Consider the following 21688-nt stretch of genomic DNA (forward strand, 5'->3'; position numbering starts at 1 on the left):
TTCCTTCCTCCTTCCTTTTCTCTTCCCTTCCTCCATCTCTCCCTTTTTCCCTTTCTTCATAATATGGGCAGGAAAAATAAGAATGAAAGCAGCTGACAGTCTCTAAGACATCATCGACTCCCTCTCAGTTACTCAGGGCGATATCTCGGGCAGTTACGAAGGTAAAACTTTTCATCAAACCCAATATGCTGAGGCAGAAAACATAATCACATTATTTGCAATTTACTCTTGCTCCCTTAGTGATCTGCAGATCAAAAGGTATCTGTTCCGACGCTTCATTTCTGAAACTTACTGTTGTGTTTGTTTAATTCATCTAATTAGGACCTCTTAGCACCTCAAATGGGTGCTTTAAAAAAACAACATCACCCAGCTGTTAGCCTAGGGACAAAAGAATAAATGCAAATTTAGCACTTTTGAAAGGTGAATCCTCACATTTTGATGTCTTGACAGCATTCAATAAAAATCAAGTGCTCTTAGACATAAGCTACAAATTTCCTGATTGTTTCTGGATCCAAATCATTTAATAAATATAAAAAGTAGTTTTTAGGGGCGCCTGCGTGGCTCAGTGGTTTAAAGCCTCTGCCTTCGGCTCAGGTCATGATCCCAGGATCCTGGGATTGAGCCCCGCATCGGGCTCTCTGTTCAGCGAGGAGCCTGCTTCTCCCTCTCTCTCTGCCTGTCTCTCTGCCTACTTGTGACCTCTGTCTGTCAAATAAATAAATAAAATCTTAAAAAAAAGAAAGTAGTTTTTAAAAATTGACCATTTTCTGAGGGAAATACATATGTTTATGCATAAGTCCAATCTTTTATAATATAAAAATACCTTTCAGGAGCTTGTTGCTGCTTCTGAGATAAAGAAAATTCTCCATGTCAAGATTTAAACATAGAAGAGAAGGAAATACGCAAAATGGTTAAGTGACTTGCAAATAGACCAGAGCAGCCCATTTTCTAATGCACCATTGTGTAGTTACCATTTGTAAGCTGCACACATACAAAATACATACTTTCTTTTTTAAGTTTTTTGATGAATCTCTTTACTGTTTTCCAGACTGGCTGTGCCCACTTACATTCCCACAGCAGTGCATAAAGGTGTCCTTCCCCCCACATCCTTGCCAACACTGTTTCTTGTCTTTTTTGATACAAGCTGTTTTGACTTGTGTGAGATACTTTGTTGTGGGTTTGACTTGCATTTTCCTGATGGTTAGTGATGCTGAACATCTCTTCATGTATCCATTGGTCATCTGTGTATCTTCTTTAAAAAAATGTCTATTCAGGTCCTCCATTTATTTTTAATCAGATTATTTGTTTACTTGGAGTAAGTTCTTTATATATTTTGGATATTAACCCCTTATCAGATATATGATTTGCTGTGAAGTGTCCTCAGAAAACTAAAAATAGAAATAACATGCGGATCCAGTTAATTCTACTTCTGGATATTTACCTGAAGAAAATGAAAATAGTGATTCAAAAAGATACATGCACCCCTGTATTTATTGAAGTGTTATTTATAGTGGTAAAGATATGGAAGCAACCTAAATGTCTATTGATAGGATGAATGGATAAAGAAGATGTGGTATACATGCACAATGGATTATGACTCAGCCATTACAAAAACAATGAATTCTTACAATTCATAACATGGGTGAACTTTGAAGCTATTACGCTAAGTGAAATATGTCAAATGGAGAAAGACTAATATCATATGATTTCACTTATATGTGGCGTTTAAGAAAATGAAACAAATAACAGAAAGAGAAACAGATTCATAGAGACAAACTAGTGGCTGCCAGAGAGGTTGAGGGTGGGGGTGGGGAAGGCAAAAGGGATGAAGGGAAGAGGCACAAACTTCCAGGTATAAAAAAAGTAAACTTGGGGCTGAAAGGTACAGTATAAGGAATATAGTCAATGATATCGTAATAAGAGTATGGTAACGAATAGTAACCACATTTATCACGGTATTCCATAATGTATATAATCATCAAATCACTGTTGTATACCTGAAACTAGTATAATACTATATGTTAATTAAGTTATACTATCCTTCAATTAAAATGTAGATAAATAAATAAATAAATAAAATATAGACTTCTGTTAGTCACTGCTGCAAGCCATTATGAAATAATGACATTTTGAGTTGAATTTTGTCCACTCCTATAAACTTCTTTTGATAAACTTGTATAAAAGACACTTGATTTTTTTTTTTTTAAGATTTTATTTATTTATTTATTTGGAAGAGATTGAGAGTGAGAGAGAGAGAAAGCATGAGCAGGGGGAAGAGGTAGAAAGAGAAGCAGACTCCTAGCTGATCAGGAACCTTGATGTGGAACTCTATCCCAGGCCCCTGGGATCATGACCTGAGCAGAAGGCAGACGCTTACCCGACTGAACCACCCAGACACCTGATTTTAACTTTGATTTTTAATCAGGGAGAATTCAAGATTGCTTGTATGCCTAGGACACACATATTTGCGTTCTTTATACCATGGAATTTTTTAAGGTGACATTTAAGACCATAGCCCTGGTTTATAAAATAGCAGGCAGAGACTACAATTTCTTAAAATTCAGTAATTGTTTTAGGTTATTCAAACTATTCAACATAAACATGCAACAGTTACATAAATAAATCTTAATACTTAAAGGGCTTTTTATTAGTTTATAAAAGCAAGTTATTTTGACTTAGTTTATAAGAATCACTTGTGCCTTAGTTGTTTTCTTTTCTTTCTGTGTTTTCTCTAGTGGATATTAGAAACATATTGCATAAGGCTTCTTTTTTCTTCTTATTCCATTCAGAAGAACGTCTCTAGAGTCTCCCAGAGAATGAGTGATAGAGGGTTGAAAGCGCATAGGAAGGATAAGAGAAGAGAGTTCCGGAGTCATTTCTGGAGCTCTAGTGTAGGCATGCTGCTGGCTTTGGTCTCTGCCTAGCCCCACTGTCATCCTACCCCATCCAGTGCCCAAGAAAGTGCTGGTCTAGGGTGACCTGATGGCACAAACTAGATTTTTCCACTAGTCAAATTTGAAAACCCATTTCGAGGTCCAACTTTATTTTGTTAGTGCCATGCTTTTAGACTAGAACTCCTTAAGTTGGGATCAAAGAATAAGCTTTATATAAAATAATCAGTAATCCCTCTGAAATTATATGCAATGTAGTGTATGTATATCTTTTTTCCCACCCTTTGGAGGCAGCCAGTGGGTTTTATTAATTTTCCAAAGGTCTTTATGACACACAAGAATTTTTTTATCTAACATGGTTCTACTAATTTAGAACAGAGATGATAAAAATAAACATTTTAAAGAAATATATACATATATATGTATATTATGTATATTATATATATAATATACATATATATTATTATTCCAGGTGATACTGGCTATAAAATTTGTAACCTCATGACTTCTTTTAATTATAAATGCTTTTAGTGGAATAAAAACTCCAAAAGTTTTATTGGTATGTTCCCATTCCTCAATCTCTAAACTCTGAACCAAATTTGATTAATTATTTTTATAAAGAAAAAATATATAAAGCTCTATTCAGATTTGTTTTATAGTTACTTTACAAACTCTTGCATAAATTTTTACCACCCTATGGCTAAATCTATATTTTTAAAAGCCATCTATTATATTTTTCATCTATTATTCTTTAAATATTCTGCTAATACTGGCATCTATTACATGAATGTTGATCTCTATTTCCTCCAGACTTTTGTTTTTGTTTCTTTGCTTTATTTGTTTGTTTTTGCCTGTAGTTATAAATAGAAAAACCAGCTCTGACCCAGTCATAATTTTTCTTCATCTTAGTTTGAGACTTGGGAAATTATTTGTTCTGCCTCCTGCATAATATCCCTTTCCTTGAAAATGTGGACATTGCCTCCCACTTCCACTTACACTAATGAAAATATTGATTCTTTGGTATTCCAGCAAAATATTTTGTTCTCACTAAACTCTATTAACAAAGATTCTCAGTCTGTGTCTGTGCCAGTTGATAATTAATATTATTCTTTTCATTAAATATGCCAGATAAAATGGAGTAGCCCAGATAGTTTGGTAATTTTTTTGGTGGTGGGAGAGGGGAGGTTATCTTGGCTTTTGATGAGCTCAAGAAGACTTCCCATGCCAGCACATGTCCCCATTTGATGGTGAATGGGCTCCCCACCTAGAAGATACCTGAAACCTATTGGCTTTAGTCATTGCACAGAAGTATTCTTGTGATATTTTTTTCTTCTCTTAGCGAATCTTTTTTCCAGAAGAAAGTTGAAATTTAATAAGATCAATGTGGAAAGCCAAAAGTTGCTCTGAGTTGTAATGTTGTTTCTCATCCAGATGCTTGTCTCTTCTGCCCAGCTGCAAAATTCTTTTGTACACAGGGGTCTCTTTAATGCCAAGGGGGGATCAGCAAAAAGGAGAAGAAAATATAGCTGATGCTGCATGAAAGAGCCCATGTACACAGACTCCTTCAGTGAGTTTTCCTTAGAATCATTGGGGGAATGCTTTGCCTAACCACCTATCCCAATATTTAGGATTTATTTTTAAGATGGTCAGTTAATATTTCTTGAACATAAACATTTGGCCAGAGTAGCTGGAATTTTGAGTTTATTAAATTTTTACATACTTAACTATGGTCTACAGGGTATTATAAACTCAACCATTTGGCTTTACATCTACTTTCTTTCCCCTCCTCCAAGTAGTATGAAATGTATGAGAAGTAATGAAAAAGTGCTTTTCCCAAATCCTCTGTATCTCATTTATTCCAGATAATAGAGAAAAATATGCAGCATTATATATATATATATATATATATATATATATATATATATATATATGATGAAACACACTAGTTTATAAGCTTGAATTTCTAGGAAAATTAAACAGAAGTGGTAATGAGTTGGGACTTAGGTTTCTAAATACATAAGGTAATACATATTAATGTGTGAAAATCTAGCTTGAGAAAAAAGCCCAAACATTATGGAGTAGTTAGATGACTTATAAGACACCGTACTATGGAATATTGAGTAAATTTTAAGAAAGACTATGCTAGGAATATATGTTCTGGCTTGAAAACTTTTCCATGATATATTTTGGGGGTAAATGAGATAAATTATAGCATATGTATGATGAGATCACTTTTCTGACAGAAGAAAAAAACTATCAATCTTACATTATAGCTACATGTACATGTAGAGAAAGAACTATGATTTTAGTCCATTTGTTTTACATAAAGACAAATGCGTATGTATTTATTCATACAGTGAAATGTCTTGAAAACTCCCAGGTTACTAGTTAAGGAGATAACAGAGGAATGGAATGATAGAGAAGCGAAAGAATGTCCTCTTTATTTTCTTCTTTATATACATCTATATCACTAGATTTCTTCAACCTCAACAAGGTTTTACTTTTATAATTTAAAACATTCAGCTATGATATTTATTGAACAATTATTCAAATGTCTCATTTGTCTGGCCTGCTAATAGTATTCTGCTTAGCAACATATTTTGGAAAGTCCCAAACAATTTATTCAATAGAAACAAATGAAATAATACTGGGTTGGAGCTACATTATTAGATAACATAAAGCTTTAATCTGCTAAGAATTGATGTTATATTTTTCTCTTCCAATTTCATAGCAATCAGGGTGACTCGTTTTCTCTTTCACCAACTTGTTAGACTCCTGGAGGCATCATTTCTCCTGAGTCTTTATCTATTCTATTACCATTTTGCCACCGCAGATGTCCTTTATAAACTTGCTAAAGCCTGGCTTGAATGGCTTTTCCACCACTCTGGACCACCCCTTAGAGGAACTGACCTGGAGGTAACAGTAATTCTTCCTGCTCTCCTTCACCAGCCTTCCTCCAGGTTAATAATACAAGATATCCTCGAAATTGTTTTCCTTTCCTTGTGATGCAAACTTTCAACTCCAGTCCAACACCCCCTTACCGGTCCCTCACCTTCCATTGGGGACTAAGTTTGAAATAGTATCAATACTCATCTATAATTTACTTTTTTAAAAAGAAGAACATGTGTGTGTATGTGTGTGTGTGTTCTGGAGGAGTAGATGGTGCTTATTCTTTTAAGTACTCGTGCAGTAATTTTTTAAAAAGACTTTTTTGTTTAGCATGAGAGAGAAAGAGAGTGCACGTACGTGAGCTGGGTGGGGAAGGGCAGATGGAGGGAGAGAAACTCAAGCAGACCCCTCGCTGACTGTGGAGCCCAACTTGGGGCTCGATCCTGTGACCCTGAGATCATGACCTGAGCCGAAACCAAGAGTCTGATGCTCAACCAGCTGAGCCACCCAGGCTCATGCAGTGATTTTTAGATACAGTTTACCTACTGTGTGATCCTGAGAGAGTTCTTAAATATATCAAGCCTTAGTTTGCCATATTCATTGAAAGTTTTGAGGATTAAAGGAGTTGCTGTATGCAAAGTATTTAGACTAGCACCTGGTAAAGAAAAGCATGAAATAAATATAAACTATTTTGATTGTTTATATCATAATATAAGCCATGGTATTCTTTATTAATGAATGTTTTAAAGAAAAATTAATAATAATAAACACATATATATATATATGCTTTACACTGATGGCCTGATGCAACTATCAATAGCTACTGATAAAAGATGCCTAATATTTCTGGAAAAGACATTCTGATCAATAGTAGCTGTGATGGGTTAAGTATTTTAATAATAATAATAGTAAAATAATAATAATAATAATAGAAGGGCTCATTGTGATACTTCCAAAGGCACTATTCACATTTTTAAAATTATTTTTAAATATTTTATTCATTTGAGAGAGAGAGAGAGAGAGAGCACAAGCAGGGCGAGAGGCAGAGGGAGATGGAGAAGCAGACTTCCTGCTGAGCAGGAATCCTGACCCAGGACTGGATCCCAGCTCTCGGAGATCATGAACTGAGCCAAAGAAAGATGCTTAGCCATCTGAGCCACCCCGGGTGCCCCAACTATTCACAGTTTAAATAGGTGACAGATCATTATAGCAGTGGAAAATAAAATCCTGAGTCTTCGTTGAATAATTTTTTTTTTCTTATTACAGACTTAAACAGTTACCAGCAGAGGAAAATACTGAGTACAAGTACTGCCAACACTGGTGAATGAGGAAGTTGCATTTTCCTCGGGAAAGACAGTGATTGCCTTGGTTTCATTCCTTTCTGGAAGCCACTTGATGGATAAATTAACATGCAAAAAACAAGTGCCATATTGCTGACCCAGTAAAGGTGGCGGGGATGTGGGGAAATGGGGGGGGGGGGCAGAGGAAAGGAGGGAGGACAGAAAGAAAGAATGGAAGGAATGAAAGGTAGGAAAGAGAAAGGGATTGTTGGATAGGAAAGGAAGGCAGGAAGGAAGAGGCAGGCAGGCAGGCGAAGGAGGAAATTTAAGTATAAACAAAGACACTCAGAAAGTTTCCAGTTCCGTACATCTCCTTTGTGTATTCACAGATTAGACTGTCAAAAACTTGGCTTCTCAGAAATTTAGGCTATTAGCCATTCACAACTTACTTTGAATCAATTAAGTCAGATTATCTGATTAGGATTCTGCTTAGAGTCTGCCAGAATCAGCCAGCAGGAGGACAAGCTGGAGTTTTGATTGAAAAGTGGAACTGATAGAAAGCTTGATTCCAAGGCACGAGGCTGCCGCTCCAGGAGGAGGGGACGATGGCATGTCCTGGGCGAAGGGAGCCTGGGACAGCCAGAGGGCAGCAGGAGGGCACGGGAGGCCTGAGGGCTGATTAAGAGAGTTTACAGAGAGGTGAGAAGTTTCCCAAGACAAATAACATACTTTGCACTTTGGCTAAAGTCCCTAGTGGCAGAGCACATTCTTGATATCTGCTCTTATTACATTTAATTACAGTGATATTGTTTGTAAGATTAGAGGTACCACATTCTCTGCAAGGACGACTGAAGGTTATGGGCTTGTACCTGCGTATCTGCTCTGTTTTATGTCCCACTCGTTACATTTACAAAATAAAATGTATTATATTTTAGACCTTTGCTCCAAAAGGACTCATAGGAATCATGTTCTGGGGCTGACTTGAGATTTGAACCCTAAAACCTCATCAGCATTCCATACATTATGTCTCACGTGGGCTTTGTGGAATATGGACTAGATCCATCAGGACTATCACGGGCTTTTCGTACCCACAATGGAACGTTTCGGAATTCTTCTAAAGGCTCTAAATATGAACTATAATATGGTTTATGCTTGCGACTGCTGTGGTGAAAAGGCTGGGGGCTGGCCGGATGGGAGTGCGGGTCTGTTTGCCATCAATGCCTTTTCCCCCCAGAGACCTGCGTTCCATTGCAATAAATGTTATCTCTGTCCTCAAGCTTTAACACAAGAAACCTTATTATTAGAATATGTACGATGTGTTAAAAGATATCAAATCCAGTTTTTATTATTTTGATTACTTTGTTTTAGATTCTTAAAAAAATTATAATAACTGTACACATTTAAGAAGTTCAAGTTAAAAAAAAAAGAAGTTAAAAGAAGTTCAAGTTCTGTGAGCTGAGAGTGGGTAACTTAGAAAGAAAGTAGAGAACTCATAATAAAAGCCAGTGTGATTACATTTCAAGATAAAGACACGTATGTGAATGTGTTAAGGCTTCCATAGGAAAGTATCACAGTCTGGGTGGCTTTAAACAACAGAAATTTATTCTCTTACAATTCTGGAGGGTAGAAGTCCAAAATTGAAGGTATCAGCAAGCCATGCTTCTGCTGAAAACTTTCTTCCATGCCTTTCGACTAGCTTCTGGTATAAGAGGCACATTCATAGGCACTTGCCATTAAAGGGTATAAATTGGAGTTTTCTCAGAAAATATCTGCATCTGCAAACTTTCCATTAGTCATGATAGTGACTCGTCATTGATCGTCACGTCATGATAGTCATGACTCGTCATGATAGTGCTTTATACATTTTTCCCTATGGAGAAGGAGATTAAGTAAAAGAATCTTGTTTCTAGTAATGGTGGCACAAGATCACAGATTAATAAATAATTTAGCCATTGTTACAGTGCAAGTGGGAGGAACACAGGGGTACAGGAACTAGTACCCTAATAGTTGTTATGGCAGGAGTTAGGGTAGAAGGTATCATTACTGCTTTAGGTGGTCATCCAACATTGTGTTATAAAGAATGTAGCATAATAAATCTATTTCTAAGTATGGGGGAAGGAGGAAAAGAATTCCAGTATCATTGGGAAGATTTCCAAATCCAAATGTAGAATCTGGCATCCAGCTTGAATAGGAAAGGCTCTATACGGAGTCTTTTTTTAAATTTATTTTTATTTTTGTCCATCTTTATTGAGATATGGCAAATTTAAAATTGTATATACTTAAGGTGTATAGTATGTGGTATTTGATATAAGTATACCTTTCTAATGATTACAATCCTCAGTCAAGCTAATTAACATATCCATTACCTCATACGGTTATCTTTCTGTGTGTATGGCTAGACCACTTAAGATCTACTCTCCTAGCAAATTTCAGGTATACAGTACATTAATATTTATTGTTACTATGCTGTACCTTAGCTCTCTAAAACTTATTCACATTGTAACTGAAAGTTTTCACCCTTTGGCCAACATCTCCCCATCAACACCTGACAACCATCATTCTTCCCTCTGTTTTTCTAAGTTTAACATTTTTGGTTTTATTTATTTATTTATTTATTATTTTTTAGCATTTTATTTTTTTAATTTTAAAAATATTTTTATTTAAACTCAATTAATTAACACATAATGTTTTATTAGTTTCAGAGATAGAGGTCAGTGATTCATCAGTCTTATATAATATCTAGTGTTTTTTACATCACATGCCCTCCTTAATGTCCATGACCTAGTAACCCCATCGCTTCATTTTCCTTCCCTCTGACAACTCTCTTGTCACAGGAAATAAACTAAGTTTGACATCTTTAGATTACAGATATAAGTGAGAGCACATAATATTTTTCTTTCTGTGACTGGTTTATTTCACTTAGCATAATGTCTTCCAAATTCATATACATTGTTACAAATAGCAGGATTTCCTTCTTTTTTAAGGTTGAATAATATTCCATTAAGTGTATATATTTCTGTATCCATTCATCTATCAAGGAACTTAATTTTGATTCAGCTTTTGTAAGTAGCATGTTTTACATGATTTTCTCAAAAATAATATAATCTTAGTTTTTAAACATTTGAAATGTCTTTATATTGCCTTTACAAATAAAACAAAATTTGTCTAGTTTATCAGCTATAATACCTCCCATCTCATGTAAAAGAAAAATAAACTCAAACTGGTTTACACAATAAAGATACTTTATGATTTACATAACCAAAAGCAGTCACAAGTAAGGTAGAATTAAATCTGAGTTTTAACTAATAATATCAAGGTGCTAGTTATCTTCTCTCTCCTCTCTGTATTCTGTGATATCAGTTTTATCCCCAAAGCTTGGTTCAATCAGAGTTACTAAAAAGTAACTCCCAGATACTCATGGCTCCTTTTTAAAATGAGAGAAAATATCAACTATGGTTAGGTGGTCCAGACACTCTGAAACAGTATCTGTGTTTGAAAGAATGCAGTGCATTGATTGGCTTGTGTCTGGTTTTTACCTAATTCTAATGGCTTAAGGCAAGTGTAGTTCATCTCTGATCTCTATCATTTGAATCCTTTTATTCAAAAATGAATGTACCCTAATATTATATAGATACTGTTAATTTTTCATATTGTAGAGAAATAATTTGAATGACCCAATTTTATTTCTATGCAGATAACCACATACAAACACACACACACACATTCTTTTTCTATGTTGGTAGTGGAAGAATTGTCCTTCAAATTTATAACTAAAAAAATTTTTTTTCTTGCTACAGTATCCTAGGTCTGGATCTTCCTCCATCAGTTTTGCCAACCAAACAGTGATTGATTGATTTATAAGACTTATAGACTTATTTACTTATTTATTTTAAAGAGGGAGAGAGAGAGAGAGGGAGAACAAGTGGGAGTGGGAGGAGGGGCAGAGGGAGAGATTCCCAAGCAGATTCCCCATTAATAGAAGAGCGTGACACAGTGCTAGTCCCACTGCCCATGGCAGCCTGACCTGAACCAAAATCAGGAGTCTGTCACTCAACAGACTGAACCACCCAGGTGCACTGAAAACAGTGATTTAATTTGGCATTAGTCTTGAGAAAATTCTCTTCTGTCTTTGCTACCTGTAACTTTTTATTTGTTGTGCTACTTAAGGACCATTAATTATCCATGAATGATCTTCCCATTTTAATTGGTTCAGTTGATCAATTCACCTTTCAGGATTTCTCCTCCTCCTCCCCCTCTTCTTTCTTCTTCCCCTTCCTCTTTCTCTCCTCCTTCTCCTCCCCCTTCTTTTTCTTTCCTAAAAAAAAAAAATAAATATTTTTTATCTACCCACTAAAGTCTTTTATTTATTTATTTTTTGTTGAGCACTTCCTCTTGATCATAGTTTTGTATTCCATGTTTTCCCGTTCGGCCCAGTATTTTCTTTGGAAGCTCTTGAGATCTTGAGATCTTGTGAGCGCTCTTCTGACTCCAGTTACCTGGCCTGCAAGAATGGTTGGCTCTTAGAGGAGAAGCAGGTTAGAAGCAGAAGAATAAATCTGATTTTAGGAATGGAGATGAAGTGCCTATGGGCATTTATAAAAATGGAATCTGGAGGGAGTCCCTGGGAGGCTCAGTTGGTTAAGCATCCGACTCTTGGTTTCGGCTCAGGTCATGATCTCATGGGTTGTGGGATCCACCACTCATGGCGCTCCACTCTCAGTGGGGAATCTGTTTGAAGATTCTGTCCTTTTGCCTCTCCTCCTGCTCATGTGTACATGCTCTCTCTCTAAAACAAATAAGTCTTTAAAAAAAAAAAAGAAAGAAAGAAAAGAAAATGGAATCTGGAGCACTATAGAGGTGTCTGTACTGAAGATTTAGAAGTTATCAACCTAATTGTAAAGGTCCTTTGGATTTCCTAGTAGAGTAAGAAAAGAAAAAAAAAATCGAAGGAAGGAATCTTGAGTAACACATACATTTTGTTTGTTTTTGTTTTTGTTTTTAAGTAACACCTACATTTAATGGATTGAAAACAAAATCAGATATATGAGAAGGAAAAAAAATGAGGGGAAAGAGTATCATGGAAATGAAGGAGTCATTTTTTTCCTTTAATAAATATTTCTTATTTAATAAATATTTCTTATTGCTTTCTGGGCATTACTTCCACACTTCAGAAAATATTGCATAACATATCCCTGAAATGTTTAATTATTATTTTAATTTAAAATAATTTTCTAGTGTACATTTTAAGAAACTTTTAATTTTAGAATAATTTTGTATCTATAGAATTATTACAAAGATGGTACAAAGATTTCTGGTATACCACACACCCAGTTTCTCATGACATTAGTTTGATATATTTGTCGTAATCAGTCGAATACAATTGGGTACATTATTACAACTAAAGTCCACACTTTATTTAGGTTTCCTTAGGTTTTCCCTAATGCCTTCTTTTTTGATGGTTGTTTCAGAATGCCATCCAGGGTACCACATTATATTAATAGTCATTTCTCTTTGGGCTGTTCTTGGTTAGGACAGTTTCATGGACCCCTTATTCTAATAACCTTGACAATTTTGAGGTTTACTGGCCAATTATTTCATAAAACATCTCTCAGTTGAAATTAGGGTGATTTTTTTTTAATGCTTTTACGGGTATAGTGCTTTTTTGGTAGGAAGACCACAAAGGTAAATTGCAATACCCATCACCAAATATCAAAATTGAGCACTATCAAAATAACTTATTATTGCAAATGTTATCTTGATCAGTGGGCTTGTGGAAGTGTCAGTTTTCTCAACTATAAATTTATCTTTTTTTCTCTCTTTTTCAATATTGTGCTCTTTGGAAGGAAGTCATTATGTTCAACTTACAGTTAAAGAGTAGGCAGTTATGCTGTATCTCCTTAAGAACGGTAGCCAGAGGGGCACCTGGGTGGCTCAGTCAGTTAAACATCTGCCTTCAGCTCAAGTCATGATCTCAGGGTCCTGGGTTCGAGTTCTGCATCAGTTCTCCCTCTCCTGCTCTTCCTGTTTGTGCTCTCTCTCTTTCCCTCTGTAAAATAAATAATCTCTTAAGAAAGAAAAAAAAAAGTAAGAAAGAAAAGAAAAGAAGAAAGAAATAAAGATTAATTAATTATTTGGAATCTTTCTGCATGAGATATCTGTCTACTCTTTCCAAGTTATTTATAGATAAAATCATTAGTTTATATCAGTATGTACCTCATGAATATTCACTTTGTGCTTTGGGTTATAATCCAAGTTATTCAGATTTTAATCATTGGGACCTCTTTCAGGTGCCCCTTTGATATGTCTTCATCACTATTTATCTTTTTATTTTTTGGCACTTACCTATTTGTGGGCACTGTAAGATGTTCTGGGCCCATTTTGGATATTTCCTGCCAAGTCCTGGAATCAGGCATTTCTCCATTGGAATGCTAGGTTTGTTTGTTATTAGAGAATGGTCTTAGAAACCAAGATCTGGGTGCTAGATGTGTCCATTTATACTGGACCCCCTGTATCCTGGGCTCTCCTACCTAACAGAGCAAAAAATACATGTAGTTATATCATCTATTTTTTTCCATTAACAGTTTGTAGCTTTCCATACATATGTATTGTATATATTTTGGTATATTTATACCAAAGAATTTAATTTTGGATATTATTATAAATGGTATTTTTAATTTTCAAATTTTAATTTTATGTTGCTGGAGAAGAGGAAAACAGCCGGCTTTTAAGAAATTAATGTACTCTTAACCAGCTTTATTGAAATATAACTGATACATAACATTATAAATTTAAGGTGAACAAGATATTGATTTTATACACTTGTATATTACAATATGATTATCATGGTAGTGTTAGCTAATACCTCCATCATATCACATAATTCTTTCATTTTTTTTAAGATTTTTATTTATTTGACAGAGATCACAGGTAGGCAGAGAGGCAGGCAGAGAGAGAGAGGAGGAAGCAGACTTCCTGCTGAGCAGAGAGCCTGATGCGAGGCTCGATTCTAGGACCCTGACATCATGACCTGAGCTGAAGGCAGAGGCTTTAACCCACTGAGCCAATCTGGTGCCCCCACATAATTATTTTCTTTTTTGTGGAGATCTACTGTCTTAGCAATTTGAGATCTACTGTCTTAGCAATTTTTACGTGTATAGTACTGTACTCAACTATAAGCACAATGCTGTGCATTAAATCCTCAGAACTTAGACATCTTCTGACTGGCAATTAGCTTTTGCTTATTAACCTTGTATTCTGAAAACTTGGTATAGCTGCTTGAGGGTTTTTTTTTTTTTTAATTCTTTGGGATGTTTCTATATAGACAATCCTAATGTCTATGAATAAATACAATTTTATTTATTCTTATCCAATGTTTATACTTTTATTTCCATTTCTTGTCTTTTTTTAAAGATTTTATTTATCTGACAGACAGAGATCACAAGTAGGCAGAGAGACAGGCAGAGAGAGAGAGAGGAGGAAGCAGGCTCCCTGCTGAGGCAGAGAGACAGATGTGGGACTTGATTCCAGGACCCTGGGATCATGACTTGAGCCCAAAGCAGAAGCTTTAACCCACTGAGCCACCCAGGTGCCCTCCATTTCTTGTCTTATGGCACTAGCTATGACTTCTTATATAATGTTGCAGAAGAGTGATGACAGAGAATACCTTTGCCTTGTCTTAGGGAGAAAGCATCTAGTATGTTCTCTGTAGACTTTATAAGTGTTCTTCATCAGAGAGGGGGAGTTCTCCTCTATTCCTAGTTCAGTAAGGATTTTTACCATGTAAGTGTTGGATTTTGTCAAATGCTGTGTCTTCTGTGTCAATTAATATGGTCATATGATATTCCTTACTTAGTCTTTTGATGTGGTGAATTACACTGATTGATCCTACAAATGTTAAACCAGCCTTGCATGCATGGAATAACTACTACTTGGTTTTGACCAAGTGTCATTCTTTCTGTACATTGCCAAATTTGGCCTGTTAATATTTTATGGAGGCTTTTTGTTTCTATGTTCGTAAGAAATACAGTTCTGTATTTTTTGCTTTTAATTTAGTTTTGGCATTATAGTAATGTTGGCCTTGTTGAATGAGCTACGTAGCATTCCTCTAATTTTATCTTTTGGAAGAAATTGTGGAGAACCGATATCATTTCTTCCTTAAGTGTTTGGTAGAAATCACTTGTAAAATTATTTGGGTCTGGTGCATTCGTCGGGAAAAGATTATTTATTAATTTAATTTATTCTAGATATAAGGCTAGTCATGTTATCTATGTCTTCTTGTATATATTTACATTGCTCTTAAATCTCCTGAAACTATAAAATATGCTTGATAAAATAAAGACATGCCTACAGAGATTCATTCAGAACCAGATTTAGCGTTGGTGGTATATTGGTGAGCATAGCTGCCTTCCAAAACCAGATTTATATATCCAGAGGATGTAATGAAGAAGCAAATGATTAAAAAAAAAAACCTTACAGTGGAAATGTGAAGTCATTTTGAAATTTTAATCAGATTAATAAGAATGGGTTATCAGCTTTCCACATTTGTTAACTGTACCACATCTGTTCGTTTGTGTCTGTACTATGTGTCTGTGTGCACCTCCATTTGCTACCCTAGGTAAGAAGGATATTTTCCCCCTAACATTCTATTTTAAGAATTAATTGTATGTTGTATTATATTTTGTTTTAAATATTTGCAAATGGTCTTCATGGAAAATATTTACATGGTCATTTAAAATGATTATCCTTATAACAAATTGAGCTTTCTATGATCACATTCAATTTACATTTAACATTTATTTGAAATTGTTTCTTGGCATTTTATGAGTAATCTCATTAGGAAACAGGTGTTCAAAGTACTGTATTATTAATAGCAGTATATCTTGCTTAAAAAGAAAGCCATTATAGTATAGTTTGGAATTTACTTTGGAATAATAATGGACTTTTGTGGACAATAATTATATCTTGGATTTTATTTTTAAATGTTAATATTTAAAAAGGTACATGGTCCTTCTGGTCTCAACTAGCATGGGAAATAATAAAGAAAATGTTTACCAAAAAAGATAAGAGAAACTAACAGTCATAATTTCATATAGGCAGTAACATATAGAGGCACTTTTAGGCAATGACATCATGATACTCTAGGGGGACCAAAAATATATCATTTTTCATGATATTGTCTTTCACAGTAACTCCTTTATTTTACATACTTGAATATGTGATAATTATCAATATTTTTGTAACATTCTATCACATTCACAAAACCACTGGACATTACCACTCCAGCATTCTGATGTGCTCAACAAACACAGTGCCATTCTCTTTAAAATTGGCTGTTTGCCTTTTGGTTTGCTTATTAGACCATCTAAAACATGACATCTGGACTGGTTTTTATCGTACACAACACTTAGCACCAGTGCCCCACCCAAAGTAGGCATTAAGTAGAATTTTTGAGAGGATGAGTCAAAAGATGAATGAATGGTCTCATCCACGTGTCAGTTAGTGGTAATTGTGAAGAGATAAAACAGTACCTCATCACAGTGGTAATTCCAATCACCTTTACCTTCCCTTTCTTGGTCAAGTGTGTTAGCTTACTATTGGCTTCTTCTTTCTCCCTCTACAAACTTTACGTGGAGATCTCACTGACTTGTGTAGAGATTGGTAACCTAACCCAGAGCAACCATCTCATCATATTCACATTATAGTCACAGACTCTGCCCAGCCTCTGTGGAAGCATGATATAAGTGTACAGCAAGGAGTGGGAATCCTGGGGGACATCTGAAAATTCTGTCTACCACAAAGGCAAAAGCATTCCCACACCAATCCATTTCTCATTGTAATCTCGTTGCTTCCAACTTCATGTAAGGGGAGTGTCCATCCCTTAATTATCTGGGCAAATATGGTTTCCCTTGGGGATGTTCTGATAGACCATTGACTTGTTTTATTTTTTATTACCTTCAGTCTCATTTCATTTACCTTTCTCCAGGCTTTCTCACAAGTCATCCACATTTCTCTTTCTTCTTCTTTTGGGGTCTCTTCCCTTTATAAAAGTTATTTGAGGGCCGTCTGTGTGGCTCAGGTCTCTGCCTTTGGCTCAGGTCATGATCTCAGTGTCCTGGGATCGAGCCCTGCATCAGGCTCTCGACTCAACAGGGAGCCTGCTTCCTGCCCCCACCTCTCTGCTTGTCTCTCTGCTTACTTGTGATCTCTGCCTGTCAAATAAATAAATAAAATCTTTTTTATTTTTTTTTTTTTTTTTTTTTTTTTTTTTTTAAAGATTTTATTTATTTATTTGACAGAGAGAAATCACAAGTAGGCAGAGAGGCAGGCAGAGAGAGAGAGGAGGAAGCAGGCTCCCCGCTGAGCAGAGAGCCTGATGCGGGACTCGATCCCAGGACCCTGAGATCATGACCTGAGCCGAAGGCAGCGGCCTAACCCACTGAGCCACCCAGGCGCCCTAAAATCTTTTTTAAAAAAAAGTTATTTGAACACTTCCTTTACAAAGACTAACCTTTTATGTTTCTAACTCTTGATATAAATTTTTTATATACTGTCAGTACTGGATTATAATTGCTCCTGTCTCAAAATTGTCCACAAAAATCAAAAGTTTATACACCATTTTTATTGTCCTAAAGGAAAGGGTAGGCACCTAGCATTTAATTATGGAATCACAAAGAATTCCACAATTCTTTGTAAGGTCTGTGCATATTAATTGTGCACATACTGTTTTACTATGTACCAGACAATGACTTAAGCACAACATTCCTGTTCAAAATACAGAATGAGAAGTACCACATAACAGGTAATTGTGTTTTATTTTCCTTCATTCTTAACATCATGTATGTTTTTATTTAAAACTTCAGCATACATATAATTTTTATCTTTCCTGGAAGATAGGAATAATATACACTTCATCTCTTGGATGAAATCAAACACCTAAGTATAAATACAAATTTTATTCCAACAATAAGATAATCTTTCTTTCCTTTTTACTTAGACATTGTATTAGTTTCCTCTGGCTGCCATAACAAATACCACAAACCAGATGTCTTTTTATTTTTTCACAAACCCATCCTGACAGCTACAAGTCCGAGATCAAGAGCCTATAGGTTTGGTTTCCTCTGAACCCCTCTCCTTGGCTGTGGATAGATTTCTTCCTGTGTCTTCACACGATCTTCCCTCTGTGTGTATCAGTGTCCTAATCTCTTCTTACTAGTCATATTGGATCAGGGCCCACCCTAATGACCTCATTTAACAAAATTATCTCTTTCAAGTTCCTATCTCCTATCGCCCTCGCCCCGCAAGGATGACAAGAACCCCGGTTCGGATGCATCTTCTCTCTCTTTATTTCTGCAAGTCTACACACTTATATAAGCTTACATGACCAATCAGCGAGCAGGGTACAGGAGGGAGCGAATCAGGCTGTGCACCTAAACGAACAACTTTGCTAGCAACCAATGCTGTTTACTTCCTCTTGGGCATTCTGCTTAGTCTCAGGAGGCAATCTTAACCTGGCAACTAGCCAGGCGCCATCTTTTAATGGCGGAGGCCGCCCTGGCCAGGGGCCTGCCTCCGACAATCTCCAAATACAGTCACATTCTGAGGTCCTGGCAGTGAGGACCTCAACATATGAAATGTGGGAAGGAGAACACAATTCAGCCCATAACACTCATAATGTGAACTCAATTCTTTGTGCACAGGCATCTAAGGAGAAGACCCAAATGCAGAATGAAGTATAAGAGAAGCAATTACTGAGATAAACAAAAGCTACTACACATCCCCATTTTATAGCTGTGCTCGGCGTTGTTTCTGGAGGAAACTTCCAGAGCAGGAAGAAGTCGATACATACTTGGTAGATTGTAATAGACTATTCAGAGAAACGTGTTGACTATTTTCTTGACTTGAATGAAAAATATGCAAAAGAAACCATTTCCAGTCTTTTATCTGATTCTGTAAGAATTCTGAGCACCAAACTATACTCTGCTCTGTGGAAAGCAAGATCCAGTGGGAATCTTTTGGGTTTATACATATATTATTGTCAGAGTAAGGATAGTAATCCACCTGTTATACAATATTATCTTGACATGCATTCTTAATGAATTGGGTCTTTCAGTTTATGTGCACCCATAAAACTTAACAGTTCAACCTCCTCATAGCCATATTCATCACTTCCCATCAGAGAAAATAACATTTTATTGTAAAATTACAATTTTTTTAAATTTAGAGCTCTAGTTTCTAAGATAAGAAAACAGACATGTCATTTGGGGGCAAGAATAGAAACAAAGTAAACAGAAGAAACAACTTTTTGAACACATTTCTCTACATACTTTCACAGTATTTGAAAAACATTTCTTTTTTGCTCATCTTCTGACTACGCAGTGAACCAAATTATGTAAGTTAAAAATAAAAGAAGTCTTACTGGCTATTTGCCTTAAATGAAGAGACATCTTTCCACCCCAAAGCAACAGCAAAACTAAAATCCCTAAATGAAAAGATGTCATCTTCTCTTACCACTATGGTCCCTAGTTAGGAATTTGGTTACAAGTAAGGATAACTTGGTGATGCCCATATTATCAGACTCCTCTTGACTTCTCTCTCTTGCACACATTGAATGGCTTACTGATTTATTTTCTCCACATATACCATGCTTGGCTTCTGTCTCGTGTGCAATAGGTCTTTGGTATCATATCTTCTTCCTGTTATCTCAGATAACTTTGATGACTACTTAAATTCTACTTCCCTGGCTAACTTCTCTTTCCTTTCCACTTTTGACTACCAGGGGACAAATTTTAATGTTTCACAATGCAGGATATAATTTTTACGCGGGGCCTAATAGCTAGATGAGCTTAGAAATTTAAGAAAGGTGAATTGGGCCACTTGGTACTTTTTCATGTAAGGAAAACAAACAACTTGTGTGCCTCGGTGTTGCTTCTGGAGGAACTTTCCAGAGCACAAAGCAGTCAGTACTAACTCTTAGTATGATGTGTCCATCCCGTCTCCAGTCCTGTGATGTCAACGTGATTTCTTGCCAGGCCTGAAGAAGTTCGGATTAGGGTGTGAATAGGTACCATCTTTGTTCTTAGAGATGACTGGTAGGGACCTTGTTATTGTTACAGACAAGGGCGATTTTAGTGTTAATTTGAATGCATCAGAAGAGTTTAAGTTAGAATTTCAAAGAAATGGATGAATCCTTCAAATCTCAATTCTCCTCTATGGTATGAAAGAAATAGCCTCTTCTTTTAAAAGATCATAAAATTATCCCAAATCACCAGAGCCCAATGCTGAACAACACAGCCCATAGTTACCACGAGGAATAGGGTTAAAATTCGCTCTCCAGTGACAAATCCCAACCCGGAACAGATTTCAGCCAGGCAGCTAGCAGAGCGCGCGGGGTGAACTGCAGAGGCCATGGTGGGTGCAGAGCTCAGAGCCGGAAAGCAAACAGCTGCTGTAGCCTGATTTGAGTTAAAATAGTGTGAGTGTTTAGTCTGGCGCACGGTTTCAGGGGAGATTGGCAGCTGGGTCAAACAAAGTCCTTCCATTGGCTCTCTTCCCAGGCAGCTTCTGCTAGTATTTAGGTACTAGTGCAGTGTAGGGCCCTTTTCTCAGGCAAACGCTAACATCTGACCGCACCCTCTTTGCTTTTTCCAAAAAAAAAAAAAGAAAAAAAAAAAGAAAAAGAAAAAAAAAAAAGAAAGAAAAGAAAAGAAAAAGGAAAAAAAAAAGGAAAAAAAAACCCTTTTCTTTCTTTCGTTAAGATAAATTCTCCAATAGACAACCTCTCCCACTAATTGTGTATTAGCAATGTATTTTATCTTGAGAGCTGACGCACTGGGCTCTCAACGTGGTGTGGAAAGCAGCCTGTTACAGTGCTGGATTCATAAAAGGGCCTTTATGGTTTGTGAAAGAATATCTGTGTGCTTAGGCAGGAAACTTTTTGATCTGCAGAAAAGCCAGAAGACATCTAGGTAAGGCTACATATCAAATCTACTTTTGGGGGGAAAAGTTGGGCAGTGAGGAGGATTCCTCACCACCTACGTGACTTTGGACGGCGCACATTCACTTTGGTAGAAGTTTAAAAGGTACTGCCTATTGTCTGCTTATTTTCTGTTTGTTTGTTTAAATCGTCATGGAATACTGGGCTCTGCGTTTTTACGATTTTGTTGTCTGCTATTGAACTGATTATAGTGGATATAGAGTTTTACTATATAGCAAAATCTTTGTAAACTGTCACAGAAAGAAAGTGTATTTAGAAGGGAAATTGACAAGTTTTAAAGAGTAATTGTACAATCATTTGAGGACAGAGGAACACTGCATTAGACTAACAAGGGTTTAATTACCAAAAAAAGTTTAATGTTGCTTTGGAAGGAATATTAAGTAAGTTGTCTTTGTCTCTTACTTTTTAATTTTAGTCGCTGATTTAGCCTGTTGGGTCACATTTTTTGTTAGCGTTGAAGGCTGCCATGAATCCCTAATGAGGCCCCTTTGCACATGATTTTGGCACTTGGCCAAAATCAACTTCCCAGCGGCAAGCTTTCTGTAAAGAACCTGGAGCAATTTTTTTTTTCTTTCTTTCTTTCTTTCTTTTTTTTTTTTTTTTTTGATTGAAAATCATGTCTGAAAGCTGCCACA

At 36.1% G+C, this 21688-nt stretch overlaps 1 long non-coding RNA gene across 2 annotated transcripts in view; it reads left to right on the plus strand.

The window, feature by feature from the left end:
• Positions 1-17988: 17988 nt before the first annotated feature.
• The window catches only part of LOC131825263 (uncharacterized), a 111747-nt gene continuing 108047 nt past the window's right edge, over positions 17989-21688 (plus strand). Inside the window, exon 1 of one of the 2 annotated variants that reach the window (XR_009351179.1) lies at positions 17989-21138. This is a non-coding gene — a long non-coding RNA (uncharacterized LOC131825263). The remainder of the gene's footprint in view (positions 21139-21688) is intronic. The other variant, XR_009351178.1, reaches the window with a different exon arrangement.

This window comes from Mustela lutreola, chromosome 2, assembly GCF_030435805.1.
Source record: "Mustela lutreola isolate mMusLut2 chromosome 2, mMusLut2.pri, whole genome shotgun sequence".
Classification (NCBI taxonomy): Eukaryota; Metazoa; Chordata; class Mammalia; order Carnivora; family Mustelidae; genus Mustela; species Mustela lutreola.